Source organism: Dermochelys coriacea, chromosome 3 (assembly GCF_009764565.3).
Source record: "Dermochelys coriacea isolate rDerCor1 chromosome 3, rDerCor1.pri.v4, whole genome shotgun sequence".
Taxonomy (NCBI): domain Eukaryota; kingdom Metazoa; phylum Chordata; order Testudines; family Dermochelyidae; genus Dermochelys; species Dermochelys coriacea.
The window spans coordinates 100,588,552-100,601,390 of NC_050070.1; the positions used below are offsets into that span (position 1 = coordinate 100,588,552).

General features: G+C 44.2%; 1 long non-coding RNA gene across 1 annotated transcript; it reads right to left on the bottom strand.

Moving 5' to 3' along the window:
• Nucleotides 1-3,746: 3,746 nt before the first annotated feature.
• LOC122459351 lies at nt 3,747-10,139 on the bottom strand. The gene is made up of 3 exons (XR_006279969.1): nt 9,931-10,139; nt 5,466-5,471; nt 3,747-3,762 (listed from the first exon to the last, which is right to left on the bottom strand). It is a non-coding gene; the product is annotated as an uncharacterized LOC122459351 (long non-coding RNA).
• Nucleotides 10,140-12,839: the final 2,700 nt, after the last annotated feature.

Consider the following 12,839-nt stretch of genomic DNA (forward strand, 5'->3'; position numbering starts at 1 on the left):
GTGGCACCTTAGAGACTAACAAATTTATTAGAGCATAAGCTTTTGTGGGCTACAGCCCACTTTATTGGATGCATAGAACAGAACATATAGTAAGAAGATATATATATATATATACATACAGAGAAGGTGGAAGTTACCATACAAACTGTAAGAGGCTAATTAATTAAGATGAGCTATTATCAGCAGGAGAAAAAAACTTTTGTAGTGATAATCAAGATGGCCCATTTAGGCAGTTGACAAGAAGGTGTGAGGATACTTAACTTAGGGAAATAGATTCAATATGTGTAATGACCCAGCCATGTTATGCAGGCTCAAAAACCCCCAAACCAAACCAACCAACCAACCAAAAAAAACCACACACAACCACTACTGGAGAATCTGGATTCTGGGGAATTATTCTTCTGAACTGCAAGATAAGTCAACTTATCCACTTCTTAAGTTAGGTATACCCTGAGAATGTTATGGTAGGTCAATGACTCAAAGAAAAGAGACAATTATCTTACATTTATATTGTTCCTTTCACAATAAATGATCCTAAAGTGCTTTATAGACTTAGGAACTTGTCTATATTAACAAACTCAATTTTAGGTTGATCTAGTTAAATCAGTTCAAATCTTTATGGCAGACACGCACAAATCATCTTTGCACTTTAATAGTATTACCATATCACCTAGATGCCCCAGTCATGGATCACGACGTCATTGTGTTAGGTTCTGTACAAACAAAATAAAAAAAGACAATCTGTGCCCTAAAGACACTGCAATGTAAGTATAAGACAAGAGACAACAGATGGAGACAGATAGAGGAGTACAATGAGATACTATAGGTCAGTATGATAGGCAGTGGTCTCAGCACATCAGCAGCCCAACTATTGTTAAGTTTTTTGTAGGCATCATGGGCAAAGGAGAATTTAAAGATAAATCAGTTTAGCTTGCCAAGGTAATTTTTAATGCAAGTTAAAATGATTTAAGTTAAATTTAAAATCTATTTAATTAAACTGGAACATTTTTTCTATTATAGACAAAGCCTTTGGCTCCAGTGATGTACTGGGATCTGCTAAGCTCCATGGGACTTTCAGTGGGTGGTAGGATCCATGCTAGCAGATCCCAAAGTAACATCTGGGCCTTACCAATCTAAATTATACAGATGGTTTACTTCCTCCACAATTCAAATGCAGTTACCTAGCTACTCTATATAGAAGCAAGGGACCAGAACTGAAGAAGAATACTGTAACAAATTGAAACTGCAGGGGGAAATCTACATAGTGAGAATGTAATTACCCACACTGGAATTTAGTCAGGAGACCAAGGTTAACATCACCACTGAATGCATCCGATGAAGTGAGCTGTAGCTCATGAAAGCTTATGCTCAAATAAATAAAGAAAAGGAGTACTTGTGGCACCTTAGAGACTAACAAATGTATTAGAGCATAAGCTTTCGTGAGCTACAGCTCACTTCATCGGATGCATTTGGTGGAAAAAACAGAGGGGAGATTGATATACACACACAGAGAGAACATGAAACAATGGGTTTATCATACACACTGTAAGGAGAGTGATCACTTAAGATAAGCCATCACCAGCAGCAGGGGGGGAAAGGAGGAAAACCTTTCATGGTGACAAGCAAGGTAGGCTAATTCCAGCAGTTAACAAGAATATCAGAGGAACAGTGGGGGGTGGGGTGGGAGGGAGAAATACCATGGGGAAATAGTTTTACTTTGTGTAATGACTCATCCATTCCCAGTCTCTATTCAAGCCTAAGTTAATTGTATCCAGTTTGCAAATTAATTCCAATTCAGCAGTCTCTCGTTGGAGTCTGTTTTTGAAGCTTTTTTGTTGAAGTATAGCCACTCTTAGGTCTGTGATCGAGTGACCAGAGAGATTGAAGTGTTCTCCAACTGGTTTTTGAATGTTATAATTCTTGACGTCTGATTTGTGTCCATTCATTCTTTTACGTAGAGACTGTCCAGTTTGGCCAATGTACATGGCAGAGGGGCATTGCTGGCACATGATGGCATATATCACATTGGTAGATGTGCAGGTGAACGAGCCTCTGATGGTGTGGCTGATGTGATTAGGCCCTATGATGGTATCCCCTGAATAGATATGTGGACAGAGTTGGCAACGGGCTTTGTTGCAAGGATAGGTTCCTGGGTTAGTGGTTCTGTTGTGTGGTGTGTGGTTGCTGGTGAGTATTTGCTTCAGATTGGGGGGCTGTCTGTAAGCAAGGACTGGTCTGTCTCCCAAGATCTGTGAGAGTGATGGGTCGTCCTTCAGGATAGGTTGTAGATCCTTGATAATGCGTTGGAGAGGTTTTAGTTGGGGGCTGAAGGTGATGGCTAGTGGCGTTCTGTTGTTTTCTTTGTTGGGCCTGTCCTGTAGGTGACTTCTGGGTACTCTTCTGGCTCTGTCAATCTGTTTCCTCACTTCAGCAGGTGGGTATTGTAGTTGTAGGAATGCATGATAGAGATCTTGTAGGTGTTTGTCTCTGTCTGAGGGGTTGGAGCAAATGCGGTTATATCGTAGCGCTTGGCTGTAGACAATGGATCGAGTGGTATGATCTGGATGAAAGCTAGAGGCATGTAGGTAGGAATAGCGGTCAGTAGGTTTCCGATATAGGGTGGTGTTTATGTGACCATCGCTTATTAGCACCGTAGTGTCCAGGAAGTGGATCTCTTGTGTGGACTGGTCCAGGCTGAGGTTGATGGTGGGATGGAAATTGTTGAAATCCTGGTGGAATTCCTCAAGAGCTTCTTTTCCATGGGTCCAGATGATGAAGATGTCATCAATGTAGCGCAAGTAGAGTAGGGGCATTAGGGGACGAGAGCTGAGGAAGCGTTGTTCTAAGTCAGCCATAAAAATGTTGGCATACTGTGGGGCCATGCGGGTACCCATCGCAGTGCCGCTGATTTGAAGGTATACATTGTCACCAAATGTGAACTCTCATAAATATGAAATGTGAATTCTCATAAAGAACCAACCTTCCACACAAACTTCCTCGTGGCTGGACTTTACAAAAACTAGACAAGCCATTTACAAAACACACTTTGCTTCTCTACAAAAGAAAAAGGACACTAAGCTATCTAAACTACTATATGCCACAAGGGGCCACAACAATGGTTCCCGTAACCCACCCAGCAATATTGTTAATCTATCCAAATATTAGCCCAGCAGAAGAATCTGTCCTATCTCGGGGCCTCTCCTTTTGCCCCTCCACCCCCACGAACATGATACAGTTCTGTGGTGACCTAGAATCCTATTTTCGACGTCTCAGACTCAAGGAATATTTCCAACACACCTCTGACCAACATATTAACCCACAGAGACCTTCCTGCCAACACTACAAAAAGAAGGATTCTGGGTGGACGCCTCCTGAAGGTCGAAACAGCAGCCTGGATTTCTACATAGACTGCTTCCGCCGACGTGCACGAGCTGAAATTGTGGAAAAGCAGCATCGCTTACCCCATAACCTCAGCCATGCAGAACACAGTGCCATCCACAGCCTCAGAATGTTAGTCTCTAAGGTGCCACAAGTACTCCTTTTCTTTTTGCGAATACAGACTAACACGGCTGCTACTAAGAAACAACTCTGACATCATAATCAAAAAGGCTGACAAAGGAGGTGCTGTCGTCATCATGAATAGGTCGGAGTATGAACAAGAGGCTACTAGGCAGCTCTCCAACACCACTTTCTACAAGCCATTACCCTCTGATCCCACTGAGAGTTACCAAAAGAAACTACAGCATTTGCTCAAGAAACTCCCTGAAAAAGCACAAGAACAAATCCGCACAGACACACCCTTGGAGCCCCGACCTGGGGTATTCTATCTGCTACCCAAGATCCATAAAGCTGGAAATCCTGGACGCCCCATCATCTCAGGCATTGGCACCCTGACAGCAGGATTGTCTGGCTATGTAAACTCCCTCCTCAGGCCCTTCGTTACCAGCACTCCCAGCTATCTTCGAGACACCACTGACTTCCTGAGGAAACTACAGTCCATTGGTGATCTTCCTAAAAACACCATCCTAGCCACTATGGATGTAGAAGCCCTCTACACCAACATTACACACAAAGATGGACTACAAGCCATCAGGAACAGTATCCCCGATACTGTCACGGCTAACCTGGTGGCTGAACTTTGTGACTTTGTCCTAACCCATAACTATTTCACATTTGGTGACAATGTATACCTTCAAATCAGGGGCACTGCGATGGGTACCCGCATGGCCCCACAGTATGCCAACATTTTTATGGCTGACTTAGAACAACGCTTCCTTAGCTCTCGTCCCCTAATGCCCCTACTCTACTTGCGCTACATTGATGACATCTTCATCATCTGGACCCATGGAAAAGAAGCTCTTGAGGAATTCCACCATGATTTCAACAATTTCCATCCCACCATCAACCTCAGCCTGGACCAGTCCACACAAGAGATCCACTTCCTGGACACTACGGTGCTAATAAGCGATGGTCACATAAACACCACCCTATATCAGAAACCTACTGACAGCGGTCAGTACCTACATGCCTACATGCTATTCCTACCTACATGCCTCTTTCATCCAGCTTTCATCCAGATCATACCACTCGATCCATTGTCTACAGCCAAGCGCTACGATATAACCGCATTTGTTCCAACCCCTCAGACAGAGACAAACACCTACAAGATCTCTATCATGCATTCCTACAACTACAATACCCACCTGCTGAAGTGAAGAAACAGATTGACAGAGCCAGAAGAGTACCCAGAAGTCACCTACTCCAGGACAGGCCCAACAAAGAAAACAACAGAACGCCACTAGCCATCACCTTCAGCCCCCAACTAAAACCTCTCCAACGCATCATCAAGGATCTACAACCTATCCTGAAGGACGACCCATCACTCTCACAGATCTTGGGAGACAGACCAGTCCTTTCTTACAGACAGCCCCCCAATCTGAAGCAAATACTCACCAGCAACCACACACCACACAACAGAACCACTAACCCAGGAACCTATCCTTGCAACAAAGCCCGTTGCCAACTCTGTCCACATATCTATTCAGGGGATACCATCATAGGGCCTAATCACATCAGCCACACCATCAGAGGCTCGTTCACCTGCACATCTACCAATGTGATATATGCCATCATGTGCCAGCAATGCCCCTCTGCCATGTACATTGGCCAAACTGGACAGTCTCTACGTAAAAGAATGAATGGACACAAATCAGACGTCAAGAATTATAACATTCAAAAACCAGTTGGAGAACACTTCAATCTCTCTGGTCACTCGATCATAGACCTAAGAGTGGCTATACTTCAACAAAAAAGCTTCAAAAACAGACTCCAACGAGAGACTGCTGAATTGGAATTAATTTGCAAACTGGATACAATTAACTTAGGCTTGAATAGAGACTGGGAATGGATGAGTCATTACACAAACTAAAACTATTTCCCCATGGTATTTCTCCCTCCCACCCCACCCCCCACTGTTCCTCTGATATTCTTGTTTACTGCTGGAATTAGCCTACCTTGCTTGTCACCATGAAAGGTTTTCCTCCTTTCCCCCCCCCTGCTGCTGGTGATGGCTTATCTTAAGTGATCACTCTCCTTACAGTGTGTATGATAAACCCATTGTTTCATGTTCTCTCTGTGTGTGTATATCAATCTCCCCTCTGTTTTTTCCACCAAATGCATCCGATGAAGTGAGCTGTAGCTCACGAAAGCTTATGCTCTAATAAATTTGTTAGTCTCTAAGGTGCCACAAGTACTCCTTTTCTTTTTGCGGATACAGACTAACAGGGCTGCTACTCTGAAACCTATCACCAGTTTTATGAGTCAGAAAATGTGTCAGTAAGAGAATGTCAGTAATCCCTTCAATTTATAGGAAGACTTTTCCATTGATAGTTAAAATGTAAATAAACGCTATTCAGAGCCTAGCTTTGTCATCCTTTTGCATTCTAAATTCACATTGAAGCCAATGGGAATTTGAGTGCAGGCTGATGGCACAAGTGGCTGATGTGTGTATATATGAAACAGCGACAATGGAACTATTTTCCTGCCCAAGATAAGCTTGATTAGGTTTGGCAGAATTTGATTATTTAAAAAAAAATTCAGTGGATAATCTCTTTATTTTTAACTACTTTTTATTTATCAGTACAGTATAAATTTTCATAGTTGCCAGAAATTGTGAACAGGAGGTTAGGTAATAATTATTTAATGACAGCAGACAGATTCAAAATGTTAAAACTTTATAATTCTTAAAAAAGATTGTATTTTGACATGTGATGTTGACAAAGTAAATATTCTTAGACGGTCTCAAGCAGCATTTTCCTTACTTTGCCTAGCTGTGCATTTTTATTATTGGTGGAAATATTTTTTCATCGGTGTGTGTTTACAGTAAAATTGACGTGTGCCGACATTTACTGATAAAAATAGAATTCTTCCAAACCTCCAGTCCATCATGCTGAGTTTTGGCCTTCCTACTAATGAGGGCATTTTCCCAATATGAAGAGAGATTTAAAATAAATAGATCCCAACACAGCTTGCCAAACTTTAGTTTTGGAGATAGTTTGTGGAATGTCTTGGGATTTTGGTTAAATTCAACAGTGGAGCCTTCAGGCTGTCCGCTATGTGCTCAGTGGCAAATATGTTGAGGCAATTAACAATATTCTAAGGCAAGGGTTAGATTCATTCTGTGGAGAGGGCCAAATTGTGTTCCACAATCTAGTGTTTAATTTAAAAAACATGTATGTTTCTAGCCTTTATGGTTGCTTAGAAAATCTTAAAAACATTAGTTGAATGTAAACAAATGCAGTGTGTTCTTTCTGGAACTGCAGAAAACCTGAAACAATAGCTCTGAAAACTGAGAGTTACCCCCATTCATTTCAGTGTGGTATTTAACTCTGACACATAAACAAACAAACATGGCAATTTAAAATGGTAACATGGTCAACTATTTCACTACTGCAAATTTTAGCAGAAAAACCTCCACTATTGTGCTTATCCCCCAATCATTTCCCACTGCTTTTCGGTGCTAAAACCTTCAACCTTCCCTGAAATCTTTTATGATGTTTTTTATGTGTTTTCAACAATTTGCAGCACCTAGAAAACTGAGAATGTAGGAAAGGCATAAAATACACTAAATATCAAAATAAATATCACAGGGGCATGTCATTGAATGTATTACTCAATTAATATTAATTCAATTACGGTTTTTTAATTAAACGGTGCTGCCACAGTATTTTCAGTCTGCTGTAGAAATTAGAAGGTCTTGTCACAGAATTTAGGCCCAGCTTGCTGCAAGCCACACTGGTTCTTTGTGTCCCTGTATTTTCTGAACCTTTATCTCATAACAGCAGGTTAGTACGCTTCTTCATAATTCCTTTCAATTTTTACGAGTTATGGCACTGGTACCAATACATTCCTGGCCATATTTCTCCCCTTTCTCCCCCCACCCTCTTCCTCTGTAATTATGTATTAAAAATATTTGGTATACAAATCCTGGAAGATAGGGAGTAGTTTGAGGGATTCTTTACTCTGGGCTGTTGTTCATAAACTTCTTTTGCCAAATCTGATTTAAGTAAATCCAATATAATTAATAAGTGGCATTTGAGAAAGTATTCTGCTCAAATATTCTGAGTGGTAGCTTCAAGTGTAGACTTATGTAATAAGTGATAATAGAAATATGAAACACAATGATGAAGGGTTCCAACTTTTAAGTGTCTACATAAAACATGTTACTAACCCACTTGATACTGGGAGATACACATCAGCTGAAGTGAGCTGTAGCTCACGAAAGCTTATGCTCTAATAAATTTGTTAGTCTCTAAGGTGCCACGGGTACTCCTTTTCTTTTTGCGAATACAGACTAACACGGCTGCTACTCTGAAACACATCAGCTTCAATGTACCTAACTTAATTTTCCATGACAAATATTTGAAATTCTTTGCAAATGAATTGAACACTATTATCTAAAACAATCTCTTCAAATGGCAAGTTTGCAGAGGTGCTTTCTGTAACTGAAGAACATTTATCTTGTGGATTCAAACAAGATAGCTGCATCCACAGCTCCTTCTAGGGTAATTTCCTTTATATAACTTGTGCTCAGCAGCTGCGCTGTTCACTCTTGATTCCTTAGGCCTTGTCTACACTACCAAGTTTTGTCAATAAAAGTGATGGCAACACTCAACAATGGACATAATAAACATTGAAATGTCATGTTCACATTCGCTCCCTCTGTCGGCAGAACGTGTCCACAGTTGGGACACTATCATTGACAGTGTGAGCAATTCACTGTGGGTACCTATCCAACAGTCCAGCTTGACACCTTCTGTCGCTAAGTGTTGTGGGAAGGCAGAGTGGATTGTGGCGCATCTTGGGACCAGGCTCAATGTCCTGTGATGCAATGCTTTCTATCCCAGAACTCCCTGGGCTTCTGGGTTTCTTTCACAGCATTTTTCAACAGCCCTTATTTGCTGTGCACCCCAGCATCTTTGTGAGAAGGGATGGATCCCACACTGCTTTCCTATGCTCTGTTAACTGTCATGAAGACACCACAGATGGCAGTGCAGTTAATCGCAAAGTTCCTAACTGAAGAAGATTCCCAGTTGCCTGACATGCTGTGTGATATGGATAGGAGCAACTTTAGATTTCATTTGGTATTCACAGAACAGCTGCATAGGGTAAACCATCACTTTTGGGCTTGTGAAAAAAGCACTGAATGGTGGGACTGTATCATCATGCAGGTGTGGGTTGACAAGCAGTGGCTTGGAATTTTGAATGTGGAAAACCACCTTCCTGGTGTGCGGAGCTTGCCCCAGCACGGCGGAGCAGGGACACCAGAATGAGAGTTGCTCTATTGGTAGAGAAGCGTGTGGCAGTTGCTATGTGGAAGCTGGCGACTCCAGACTGCTACTGGTCGGTTGAGAATCAATTTGGAGTTGGGAAGTCGAACTTCAGGGCTGCATTAACGCAAGTGTGCAGGGCAATAAATCGCATCCTGCTATGATGGACTGTGACTCTGGGAAATGTGTGTGAAATAGTGGACGGCTTTGCAGAATGGATTTCCCTAACTGTGGAGGGGTGATAGATGGCACACATATTCCAATTTTGGTACCAGACCACCTTGCAATAGAGTACATCAATAGGAAGGGGGTACTTCTCCATGGTGTTGCAGGCATTTGTGGATCACTGTGGGCCTTTCACTGACAACAACGTGGGCTTGTCCAGGAAAGTGCATGACACACACATCTTTGGGAACACCAGCCTGTATAGAAAACTACAGGCGGGAACTTTCTTTCCAAACTAGATTACAGTGGGGATGTTGACATGTCCATAGTGATCCTGGGAGACCTGGCATATCACTTACAACTGTGGCTCATGAAACCTTACACGGGAAACCTGGACAGCAGTAAGGAGCGGTTCAACATCAGGCTGAGTAGGTGATGGATGACAATTGAATGTGCCTTTGGCAGATTAAAGGTGCTCTGGCAATGCTTTTATTTCAGGTTAGACTTTAATGAGGATAATATTCCCATGATCATAGCCCTGTGTTGTACATTGCATAATCGTTGTGAAGCTAAAGGTGAAAGGTTTGCTCGGGGGTGGAGTGCTGAGGCAGATCACTTGGCCGCTGATTTTGAGCAGTCAGATACCAGGGCTATCAGAGGAGCCCAGAGGGGGGGAAATTTGAATCAGGGAGACTCTGAGGCAACACTCTGAGAATGAGAACTAGTAATATATATCTCTGTGATTGGTGCTGCAATATTACATTTCATATAGTTTTCCTAGGAAGTAATGATGACATTTGGGGCTGGCATTCCGGGAAGCACATGAATAAACTGCCTGTGTATGTATTGGTAGTGCCTGCTATCTCAATTTGTAGGAAACAAATAAAGATGAGTTACCATTCAAAAACTTTGCTTTTATTGCACAAGAAACACACACACACACAAAGATGCTTAGTGGCAAAGGAGGTACCAGGGAAGGGCAGATTTTCAGAGCTGTGTGTAGGTCCAGCTATCATTATGAAAGTTGTCCGAGGGGGTGGAGTGAAGGGGAAACCGAGAAGTCCCAGAAAGCAGAAAGGACGAGTGGAGTTTGGGGGGGCATGGAAAAGAGTTCTGAATGTGCTGCAGGGGAGGGCAGGCATGGATCTGCTCAGTCTGCTGCATTATTAAGGACTTCAGCAGCTGCGTTTGCTCCTCGGTTACTTTAATCATCCGTTCAGTAGCATCCTTAACAAATTCCTGATTTTCTTTACGATCCTGCCTTTCAGCTTCCCACCACTCCTTGCGTTTCCTTTTCTCTGCATTGGAGAAGTGTAGTACTTCCCAGAACGTGTTCTTTGCTCCATCTTAGGCATTTTATTACCTGCCAGAGATGCTTGGCTGGTGTGTGCAGGGGTGTTCCTGAAGGCCAAATCTGCCAAAGCAGAAGGAACAATGCACAGAAGCATGGTTGTTAAATTCATGGCACAGCATTGAAACATTTTAGTAAAATACACTTTTTGCAACAAAAGAACCACTTTCTCACTGACCCATGGCAAGCACACATCTCTACAAACACCCAAAGCATGGTGAGTGTTGGTGAGTGGAAGGTGGTGCACTCCACATGGGGAAAAGAGCACTCACTCTGCAAGGGTTTGGTGCAGCTGACTTGGAAAAAAATTCTAAAATTGTCCCACACTTTCCCATAGGCGGGTGTCATTCTAGAAGATATCTCACTGCTAAGGGTAAGCAGGGAAATGAGGGTACATCTACTACATGCTTGTGGCTTCCTCCTTGCTCCTTAAGCTGCTCACCTGTGTGCTGCTTTGGTCCCTGCACAAGTGATTGCCGAATGGCGTGGAAAAGTTTCCTACAATGGGAGAATGAACAAAGCTGCTCTGTCACAGAACCTTCAGCAGAGGATTGCCAACTACATCCAGGAAACTTTCCTGGAGATCTCTCTGGAGGATTCCCATGAGACATCAGTGTGCATCAACACCCTTTTCCACCGTACTGATTAGCTACACAGCGAAATGTCCAGCACACAGAAACACAGCCAACCTAGTACATTTCTATACCCACAGCCACTTACCAGCCGTCTCCTCTCCTGCTTCTTGCTCACCGGAGAGTGACTGCTGAGACTTGCTAGACACCTCTGGAGTGGTGAACAGTTCCTGGCCACCTGCCCCACCAGGTAACCCCATCGGGAGCTCTACATCATTGTCTAACTCCACCTCTTCATTAATAACTTTGTCCTCTGGGTTAGGTCCTTTTTCCACCGCCTCCAGGCCCATTGAAGTATCCACGGGGCTCTTGGTGGTGGAGGTGGAGTTGTCACCGAGAATAGTGTCCAGCTCCTTGTAGAACCGGCAGGTCTTAGGTGCAGCACCAGAACGATGGTTTGCCTCCCTCGCCTTATGGTAAGCCTGCCTCTGCTTCTTTATCTTCCCTCTGCACTGCAGCATGTCCCGATTGTACCCCTTTTCACACAAGCCTGGAGAAATGTGCTCATGGGTGGCCGGTAACCTGGCCACTGGGGGGACTAGCTCCTGGCCCCTCCCCTTGTGCCCAAGGCCCCTCCCATCCCCATCTGCCCCCCATTTTGCCCTCCTCCCTGCAGGACCCCAGAGCACAGCCACCATGACCCCCGGCCCCAGCGCTGGGTGGCCGGGGGTGAGACCCCAGCTCCAGTGCACTGGGCGGCACGGCCAGCCCTGGTGCTCTGGGTGGCCAGGCAGCACGGCCAGCACCCCGGAGCTGTGGGCAGCAGCACTCCCAGCCCCAGTGCTCTGGGTGGCCTGGCTGGCCCCGGTGCTCTGGGCAGGCAGACAGTGTAGCCAGCCCCGGTGCCCCAGGTGGCGCAGCCCCAACACCAGCCTCCCTGACTCCCTGCAGGAGGCAGGCCAGCCAGCCTGGGCCAGCCAAGGCAGAGCACTGGGAACCATGGGATGGGGCCTGGCCTGGGGGTGGAGTGGGATGGGGCCACGCTAGGCTGTTTGGAAAGGCACAGCCTACCCCTGCCTATAATACCCACTGTGCATGAATGTACCCGTAGGTGTCCCAATTCCTACAGCTCAAGCACAGCTGGGACTGCATAGCCTCCTCTCCCCATATACTGAGCAGATCCAGCAGCTTCACAGTGGTCCAAGTGGGAAAACGTTTGCTGCGATAAGACACCATGGTCACTTGGGAAGATGCAATGAGACCTTTCCATGCTGAGCCAATAGGAAATTGAATTTCAAAAATTTCTGTGGCTTCTAAGGGGGAGGGGCAGATGGTTGTTTTCCTGGCTGCAGAGCAGTGGAGTTCAAGCTGCTGACCAGAGCAGTCACAATGGGCATTATGGAACACCTCCTGGAGGCCAATTAAAGCTATAAAATCAAGTATGGTGTATACACTGGCATGTTGTCAACAAAAATTTAGAGGAAAAAAACTTATGTCTCTCATCAGGGTGGTTGTATTTTGTTGCCAAAACAGGGCATTTTTGCCACCAAAAGTCACATCACAGTGTGTGTGCGTTCACTGTTTCGTTGACAAAAGCTGCATTTTGTTGACAAAACTTTGTAGTGTAGACAAAGCCTTATTCTAAAAATCAATATGATCTCTAAGGGCTTCTTATTGAAAGTTACAGAAATGACAGATAGTGAAGAGCTTCATTACATTGACTACAGGTGTTCAGAAATATTTTGCTTCCATGGTGGATGAGGAAGTGAGTTGGAGGAGGATGGGGGGCAGGTGACAAGGATGTGTGAGCGGGAACCTCTTCTTAACTCTGGAGGGGTCTAGCCAGTCTCAATACTCTGGCTCTGGAATGCCTGATGCAGGAGAGAGGAGCTCTGATAAGTACTCATGCTTTGATACTGCAGG